This window comes from Ictidomys tridecemlineatus, chromosome 1 (assembly GCF_052094955.1).
Source record: "Ictidomys tridecemlineatus isolate mIctTri1 chromosome 1, mIctTri1.hap1, whole genome shotgun sequence".
NCBI lineage: Eukaryota > Metazoa > Chordata > Mammalia > Rodentia > Sciuridae > Ictidomys > Ictidomys tridecemlineatus.
Genome location: NC_135477.1, coordinates 96,571,764 through 96,579,356, shown reverse-complemented (window position 1 = coordinate 96,579,356; position 7,593 = coordinate 96,571,764). Strand labels below are relative to the sequence as shown.

The window sequence follows — 7,593 nt, the reverse complement described above, 5'->3', positions numbered from 1 at the left end:
AATGTAAATCATTATTATGGTTTTGTATTATGAAAATTTTCATGTCAACATTTTGTACCTGCTTAATTAGGTAACAGATAAACTTAGAAACTTCAAATTTCCAAGTCTTTGCTTTGAATTATCAACAAATTTTTTCAAAACAGTAAATCTTTGTAAACTCCTTCCAAGATTCAACCAATGGGTACTGGAAAAGAACACAGGATCACTAGGTCTATTGTTTTTTTTTTCCCCAAGAGTTTCACAAACTGACAATAATTCATAGTATTTACTCATTAATAATGACTGATTCTAACAAATCTACCTATGGCCCTTTTTGTAGATTCTGCTTTACAAGTCTAAACAAAAATATTTTCCATATGTATTATACAGAAGAATAAAATGATAAGAGAAATATAAATCCCCTGTTTTAAAACTCCTAAAATATGTTTTTTACCTAACATAGCTAACAGCATCCACTGTTATACAGACTAACTATTATATAGCTAGTTAAAACCTACTCTTTGATAGATATAATATTCAAAACTATCTGGACTATGATGTTTGACTTTGAGAGGAGTAGTCATAAATTAGCCACATCTCTTCCTGACTCCATTTAAAAATATTTTTATTTTTTGTGCACAAGTACTAGACAATATGTAAATGGCCAAAATAATAAACTCAAAACCTGTTAAAAGTTATTTTAGGGGCTGGGGTTGTAGCTCAGTAGTATAGTGCTTGCCCAGCATGTGTGATGCACCACATAAAAATAAATAACATGAAATAAAGGTATTGTGTCCATCTACAACTAAAAATAATTTTTAAAAAGTTGTTTTAGGGATCAGGGTATATCTCGGTCGTAGAGTTCTTGCCTAGTATGTGAGGGGCCCTAGGTTAGATCCCCACCACTGGGGTGGAGATATTTTTAAAATATTTGGGCTAGGCACACACCTGTAATCCCCACTTCTTTGGAAACTAACACAAGAGAATTTCCAGTCCGAGGTCTACCTTTTGAGACCCTCTCTGAAAATAAAAAATTTATTTCTTTATTGGTTTCATTTCTTGGTTTTTCATGTAGTAGAAGACAGAATTGCACATATATTTGTGTGTGCATGCTACACACAAGAGCACAAATTATTTCTTCACAATTATAGCTCTGTGTTCCTTTCCTTGGTGGGGATATTTTGTGTATCCTCCAACTTCTCCCTAGGATGCTGTGGAAAGTGAACATATTCTGGGTAAGCTTCTTTCTGAATCAGGTGCTTCAGATCAGGAATTTAGTGCCTGTCCTCTGCAGAGCAATGAAAGCACCTAATGGATGTTACTGAATGGCCAGAACTTCTGAGGAAACCCACATTCTTTCATGCTCCTGTAACAAAACACAATATTTCTTAGTTGGTACAACTGGCCAATGTGTTAAGGAAAGGATAAACACAAAAAACGAAGTTTGCAATTAATATATAGAATTTAAAATGTCTTCTTAATAGGCTGAAGATGTTGAAAAGTAGGAGAATTGAAATGGAGACCCAATGTTATGATTGCTAAGAAATCAGAAAAAAAATAATAATAGAGATCCTTATTTGTTACTTGATAAGTACAAGTAGACAAACAGGATGCAGTGTTAAAGATTGAACTCAGGGTCTTGCATATGCCAGGCAAGTATTCTACCACTGCAAGGAAAAGAGGGGAGAATGAGGGAAGGAAGAAGGAAGGAAAGAAAGACATCAAATAAATAATATTAGATGATAAATGGACTTAAATCCAGGGTCACACTTGTGCCAACATCAATGCAAGTAAATGAGCTGTTGGTTGTGACAATGTTGAAAACAATGTGGCTAGCAGTGAAATATTTATCAAAATAACAACTTTTAGAAGAGGACTAGGTGTGTAACTCAGAGTACTTGCCTGGCTTGTATGAGCATTGGATTTGATCCCCAGTACTCCCTGCCCCCCAGAAAAAAAAATTGGGAGAAATTTAATTCTGATTTCAGAAGACTCATTTTTACTAATTCTCTTTTAAGTATTAAATATAATCCTTTATTTTGCAAAACAAATGCTTCTTAGTATTGTCTAATACATTATGTTTGACATATTTATACAAAATAAACTTTTTCACTTTGCTGTAATGCCACCAATTCTAATTGCCCATCATAAACAATTGGCGGTAAATTTTTCCAGGTTCATTTTTTTTCTTTTTTAATTTTTAAATTAAACTTAATTTTAGCTGACACACAATTGTGTATATTAATGGAAGTGGCTTGAATACTGTTCTGGTCATAGTGTTCTTTATTATTATTTGTTTTTCCATTATTCCACTAGATTTTGCATCCATAGTATGTTTTCATTTAACTTTTATTTTTTCCATATTCCTTAAAATTAAATTAATAGCAAATATTTGCTAATTAATTCTTATTATAAATCAAAATCTTATAATGCTTAAGGTGTTCTTTGGTCAAAAACAAGGATATTTGAAAGCTGTACTCTTTCAGGCTTTGATGCAAGATAATTTGATAACTCACGGAAGAATCCAAAGGCATTTAATGTATAATTACTGAGTAGTATCAGTGGTGGGTAAATTTTGTTCACTAAATGATTGCTTTAAAAAATGAAAGAAGGCATGATTTTGGTTATTAACTGTTTGCCTGGGTTGGACAGACAAATGTCCTCATCATTTATTGTTCTCAAAATAACCACTTTAACAACTTTGCAATAAAATGGCCTTCTGGTCCAAAGTCTGAACACTTGTTTTAATAGTCCAAGAAAATATAAGTTGTAGTGTTATTTGCTTGGAGGAAATTAACATTTTCATTATCATCTTCCTCTCTCTTGTGCCAATTAGATTCCTATTACATGCCCCATGGGTCATAGTCCCTATATTATCCATCCATTCTTTCTTTCTTCCTTTCCTCTCTTTTCTTTCTTTCTTTTTTTTTTATATAACAACAGTTCTCAGCACAAAGACAATGATGTATAGGCTCAGAGGGTCTCAGGAATGATCTGAAGAAGGAAACGGAAGAAACCCCACTGAACTTTAAAAAATATAGCGAGAGTTAAAAATCAATTCGGTAAAAATGTCACCTCTCTATCCTTTGTCTCTTTCCAGAGTTGTGTAACTTAGTTCCCACAATGGTACCCATTTTTTGTCAGTGTCAGTAGCATGGAGTCTAAGATGCCCCAAGCTGAGAGGAACAAGCAATGCCGTCCCTGGGCTCAGGCCTCAAGAAATGGGAAATCATCTGCTCATCTAAACTCAGCTGCTGATGCTAATGTGAGAAACAGAGAGCACCATCAATTTGTGAAAGTGATACTTGCCCACAATATTGTACTGTCTTTGTGAAAAAACATGGAAAATGTTATATTGTGGTATCTGAAAAGAAAACGAGAATTCTTGTTCTTCATAGGACATAAATTTGACTTTAACTAGAAGAGCAAAATTGTGTTTATTCAAAGGGGAGCTCAATGAGTCCAGGTTAAATCAGATGGATGAGGTTTCACTGAAACTACCAGTGATTTATCAAGAACTCTTAATCTCAAAAAGTTTCTCTACCTTAACTTGTGCCAATAATATAGAATTGAATAGATGCCATCTAAATGGCCAATGGCATGTAATTTAATTATTTAAATAAAAATATTCGTGCAAAACAGAGCTCAGGATCTAGTATGGGAAAAACCAGAAATTTTAAAAGAGGAACAAAAGCAGTGATAATTTCAATAGATCATGTTTACTGAATGACAGCATAGTCCTGTGAGCTTTACACAATATCATGTGTTCCTCACAACAAAACCTCTGTGGTTGGTTGGCACTTTTATTCTAATTACAAAGAAGAAAAACAAATGTAAGCAATTTTTCCTATGGTCATTCTTGACAATGTCAGTATCTTGGCTAGGACTCTGCCTCTAGGCCTGGAAACAGGCAAAAAAAATTGTACTTGTTAATCAGTAGGTCATGGAGCTATACCAGGATAAAAATTTAGAGAGAAGAAAATAAAATACCCAGTTAGCATGGCAAAGAAATATTTTTGTTGACCCTTTATTTATTATTAGTAGTATTTTAGCATTCTCTGTGTCCCTTACAATTTGAAGACTAAAATTTTTCTCAAAAAAAAAAAAATTCAAAATCAACTAACATTATTGAGTATAGTTTATCACTGTGCTCCGTACTGACAATATGGATTTTCATTACTCCTGGGTTTCTCCTTTGAGTAGTTTAGGAGACAACCCCATCTACACAATGGGACACATAAAAGGAGAGTTCAGAGGAGAAAGGTAAGAGGATATTGTTTCAGAGAAGATTGTGTTTGAGTGAGGAAGTGAAGGGTGACTAGAGGATGATCTAGCAAAGGAGAAAAGATGACTGAGTCCAGAAACTGGAGGAACACAGGCATTTTGCAAAGAAGGGCAGCAGTATCAAAGAGATTGGCACTATCATTGAGGATGGGAATTCTGTGAAGTTGATACCTGGAGTAAATGGAAGGGAAAATACCAAATAATAAAGGTTGAAGCAATCAAGTTGTATTATAAGTAATACACAATCATATTGAATTGAACATGTTTCTTTAAGGTATTAGGAAAATATAAAGGAAAGAAAGCACTGATAGGAGAAATAAAAGAAAGGTGAAAATATTCTAAAATGTTGGGAAATATTCCATAAGAATTTGTATTAACTTTAAAAGAACACGAAATGTAACATTTGCATTGTCAAAAGAAAATTCCTCTGTGAATTAAAATGTGTCTTTACCATTAAAAATTGGATGAACTGAAATAGTTTGTAAAATTAATATTCAAAGCCTCAGAAAAGAAATGCATTTGCATTCTACTATATGCTCCATTTTTTGAAAGACGGACAAGCTCTGTACACTGATCAACATTTTTTTCAATTAATTACCCAATTACTTCACAAATTATACACTTGCTGCAAGTGGTGCTATTTTGAGATATTATATTTAAACCAATTTTCTTTCTTGTATGTTGAAAAGCTCACTATATTGACTTCATGTGGCTGGATACCACATGAATACCAGTATTGCAAGATTTAATTCAATCCATGAAGTTTAGTTTGGAATTTATTGTATATTTTGCTCTTGGGATTTATTGGTCTGGAGTATAATAATAATTCTCTCTCTTCTCTCTCTCTCTCTCTCTCTCTCTCTCTCACACACACACACACACACACACACACACACACAAGGACCTCAAATAATATTCCAATTCTTCAACAAATAAATTTGTTTATCCAAAATATACTTTAAAAAATTTCTCCCTAAAGGAATTAAAATTTTATTATCATGAGGATTGACTTTGTTCTTTCTTACTAAGTATCTTAAACAAAAAAAAATAAAAGTGTTAGTAGAATAATGACATTTTTGTCATAGTACAGAACCATATAAACTGGGAATTAACAAAGCCTCTTAATTTAAATCCATTCTATTCAAAAGACAATTGGTGAGGCCAACATGTGCCCAGCTCTCAGGTCCCAGTTTGTGTCTAAATTATCTAAACCTAAATACATCAAGAAGCACTCCTGACATAAGCAAGGAGAGTTTATCAAATCCAGTCTAAGTAGCCTTAAAATTTAAAAAGCAAAATATGTTGGTTTCTTCTCTTACTTAAAAGACTCACTTATGAAGTAATTCAAAATACTTTTGCTCTAAATAGTAATCTCCTTCATTTGTTTGCAACATATTTACACATGTTTTTAAGCAAGGTTTCTTTCAAGTAAAGTGGAATGGGCCACTGTTTCCCATTCTTTTGGAAATTCAAAATATGTGAGCATGCATAATAAAGAAACAGAACAGAATAGGCCAAGTTGATACCTTGGAGTCAAAAAACTTTAGGCAAAAAAAAAAAAAAATAGAAAATCATACACACTTTCTCTCTTAAAATGTCATTAATTACAAGATGCTTTAGCTTGAATTATCGAAGCTTTTTGACAAACGTTATACGTGATCATTGCTTGCTTTACCTATTCAGATATCAGAAATATTAAAATACAAAAAATATGAATGTAAAGTTGAGAAATTTTAATTTGTGCATACATCAGAATATTTCCCTACATATGTGTGCATATATGTGCATGCACACATGTGCATACCTGATTGCCTATAAATACACCTCACAGAGGGAAGGGCAGGAGGGAAAGAGATTGACTGCTGGCTGGCATGGTTACAGACTTCTCTTGTTGAAATCTCTTCCACTGTTCAGCTGCAGATGCCTCAGGCATTCAGCTGCAGAGTACAAAAAGGAGACAAATATCCGCCCACACATCAATACTCTATTTAGTAGTTTAAAACACCTATCATCTAAAACATAGTTTTTGAAATATTCTAAAAACAGCTGAAAATTTGTTACATAATGACAAAAGGAATAAAGAGGTACCAATTGCAGTGCTTTTTAGTTCTGGAAGCTTGTAGGTGCTCTCAGAACTGATACGCTAGGGAGCAGAAGGGTCAGGCTTGAAGATCCCATTCTCCCCCCTGGGCTGTTTTCCTTCACAGGGTAGTTACAAAGCTCAGATCTAACTGTTGTTTGTGGTGCTTTAGAATCCTCTAAAACCGCTTAATTATCTAGAAGCAGGAAAGGGAAAACTTAAAAAAAATCATATTAGCTTCTTTTAAGTTCTCTGCCACCACCACTTAGATGGCAAGTGACACCACCTAAAATAAGCACATAGATTTTATTCCCCATATATACTGTTAGTGTTTCAAAGCTTAAGCTGGGGATATTTAGAGTCAGAAGATAGTCCATTTACTCAGTGTGCCTCACAGAGTTACATGAGAGTAATCTATCCTGTAAATCCAAAGAAATAATAAAGCACCTATATAATTGGTACTTGGTGCTCTCTGTAGGCTGAGATACTTTGCAGCTCAACCCACTTTGCTCTACCAGAGTGAACTTTTGCTCTCAGTAAGACTTTACCTTGCTAGCCAACCTCTCCTGTCTTGCTCAGCTTTTATTCAGGGTGCAGAGAACTTAGACCCAGGACTGCTTGGGGCCCCACTGCCAGTGTGCCTTATCAATTTGAATCCTGTTCATGCCAAAATGAAAAAAATAAAACTATTTTCATAAAGAATAATTTAAAAGGTGAACTATAACAAGTGAAGCTTATTAAAACCAAAAAAAAAAAAAAAAAAAAACCACAAACAAACAAAAACTCCTAGCCAGGCGCAGTGGTGCACACCTGTAGTCCCAGCAGCTCTGGAAGCTGGGGCAGGAGGATCACAAGTTCAAAGCCAGCCTCAGCAACGGAAAGGCATCAGCAACTCACTGAGACCCTGTCTCTAAATAAAACATACACACACACACACAAAAAAAAAAAAAGGAAAGAAAGAAAGAAAAGAAAAAATAGGGTTAGGGATGTGGCTCAGTGGTTGAGTGCTCCGAGTTCAATCCTCAGTACCAAAAAAAACAAACAAAAAAAAAAAACCCTAAATATAAAGAAAGATAAACAGTGTGGGAAAATGTGAACCCATAAATGCCCATTGTTACATACTTATGTACATTTCTCCCACCTACTATATTATATATTCCTTTAGAACAAGAGCCCCCTTTTTATTTTTTATTTTTATTTTTTAAATATACTTGATAATAGAGTGTATTTTGACATGTTATACACATATG

The 7,593-nt window shown here is 33.9% G+C and overlaps 1 long non-coding RNA gene across 1 annotated transcript; it reads right to left on the bottom strand.

The window, feature by feature from the left end:
* Positions 1 to 1,000: 1,000 nt before the first annotated feature.
* LOC110598523 (uncharacterized) lies at positions 1,001 to 7,389 on the bottom strand. The gene is made up of 3 exons (XR_013425438.1): positions 7,154 to 7,389; positions 6,068 to 6,200; positions 1,001 to 1,345 (listed from the first exon to the last, which is right to left on the bottom strand). It is a non-coding gene; the product is annotated as an uncharacterized LOC110598523 (long non-coding RNA).
* Between the last annotated feature and the right edge of the window lie 204 nt (positions 7,390 to 7,593).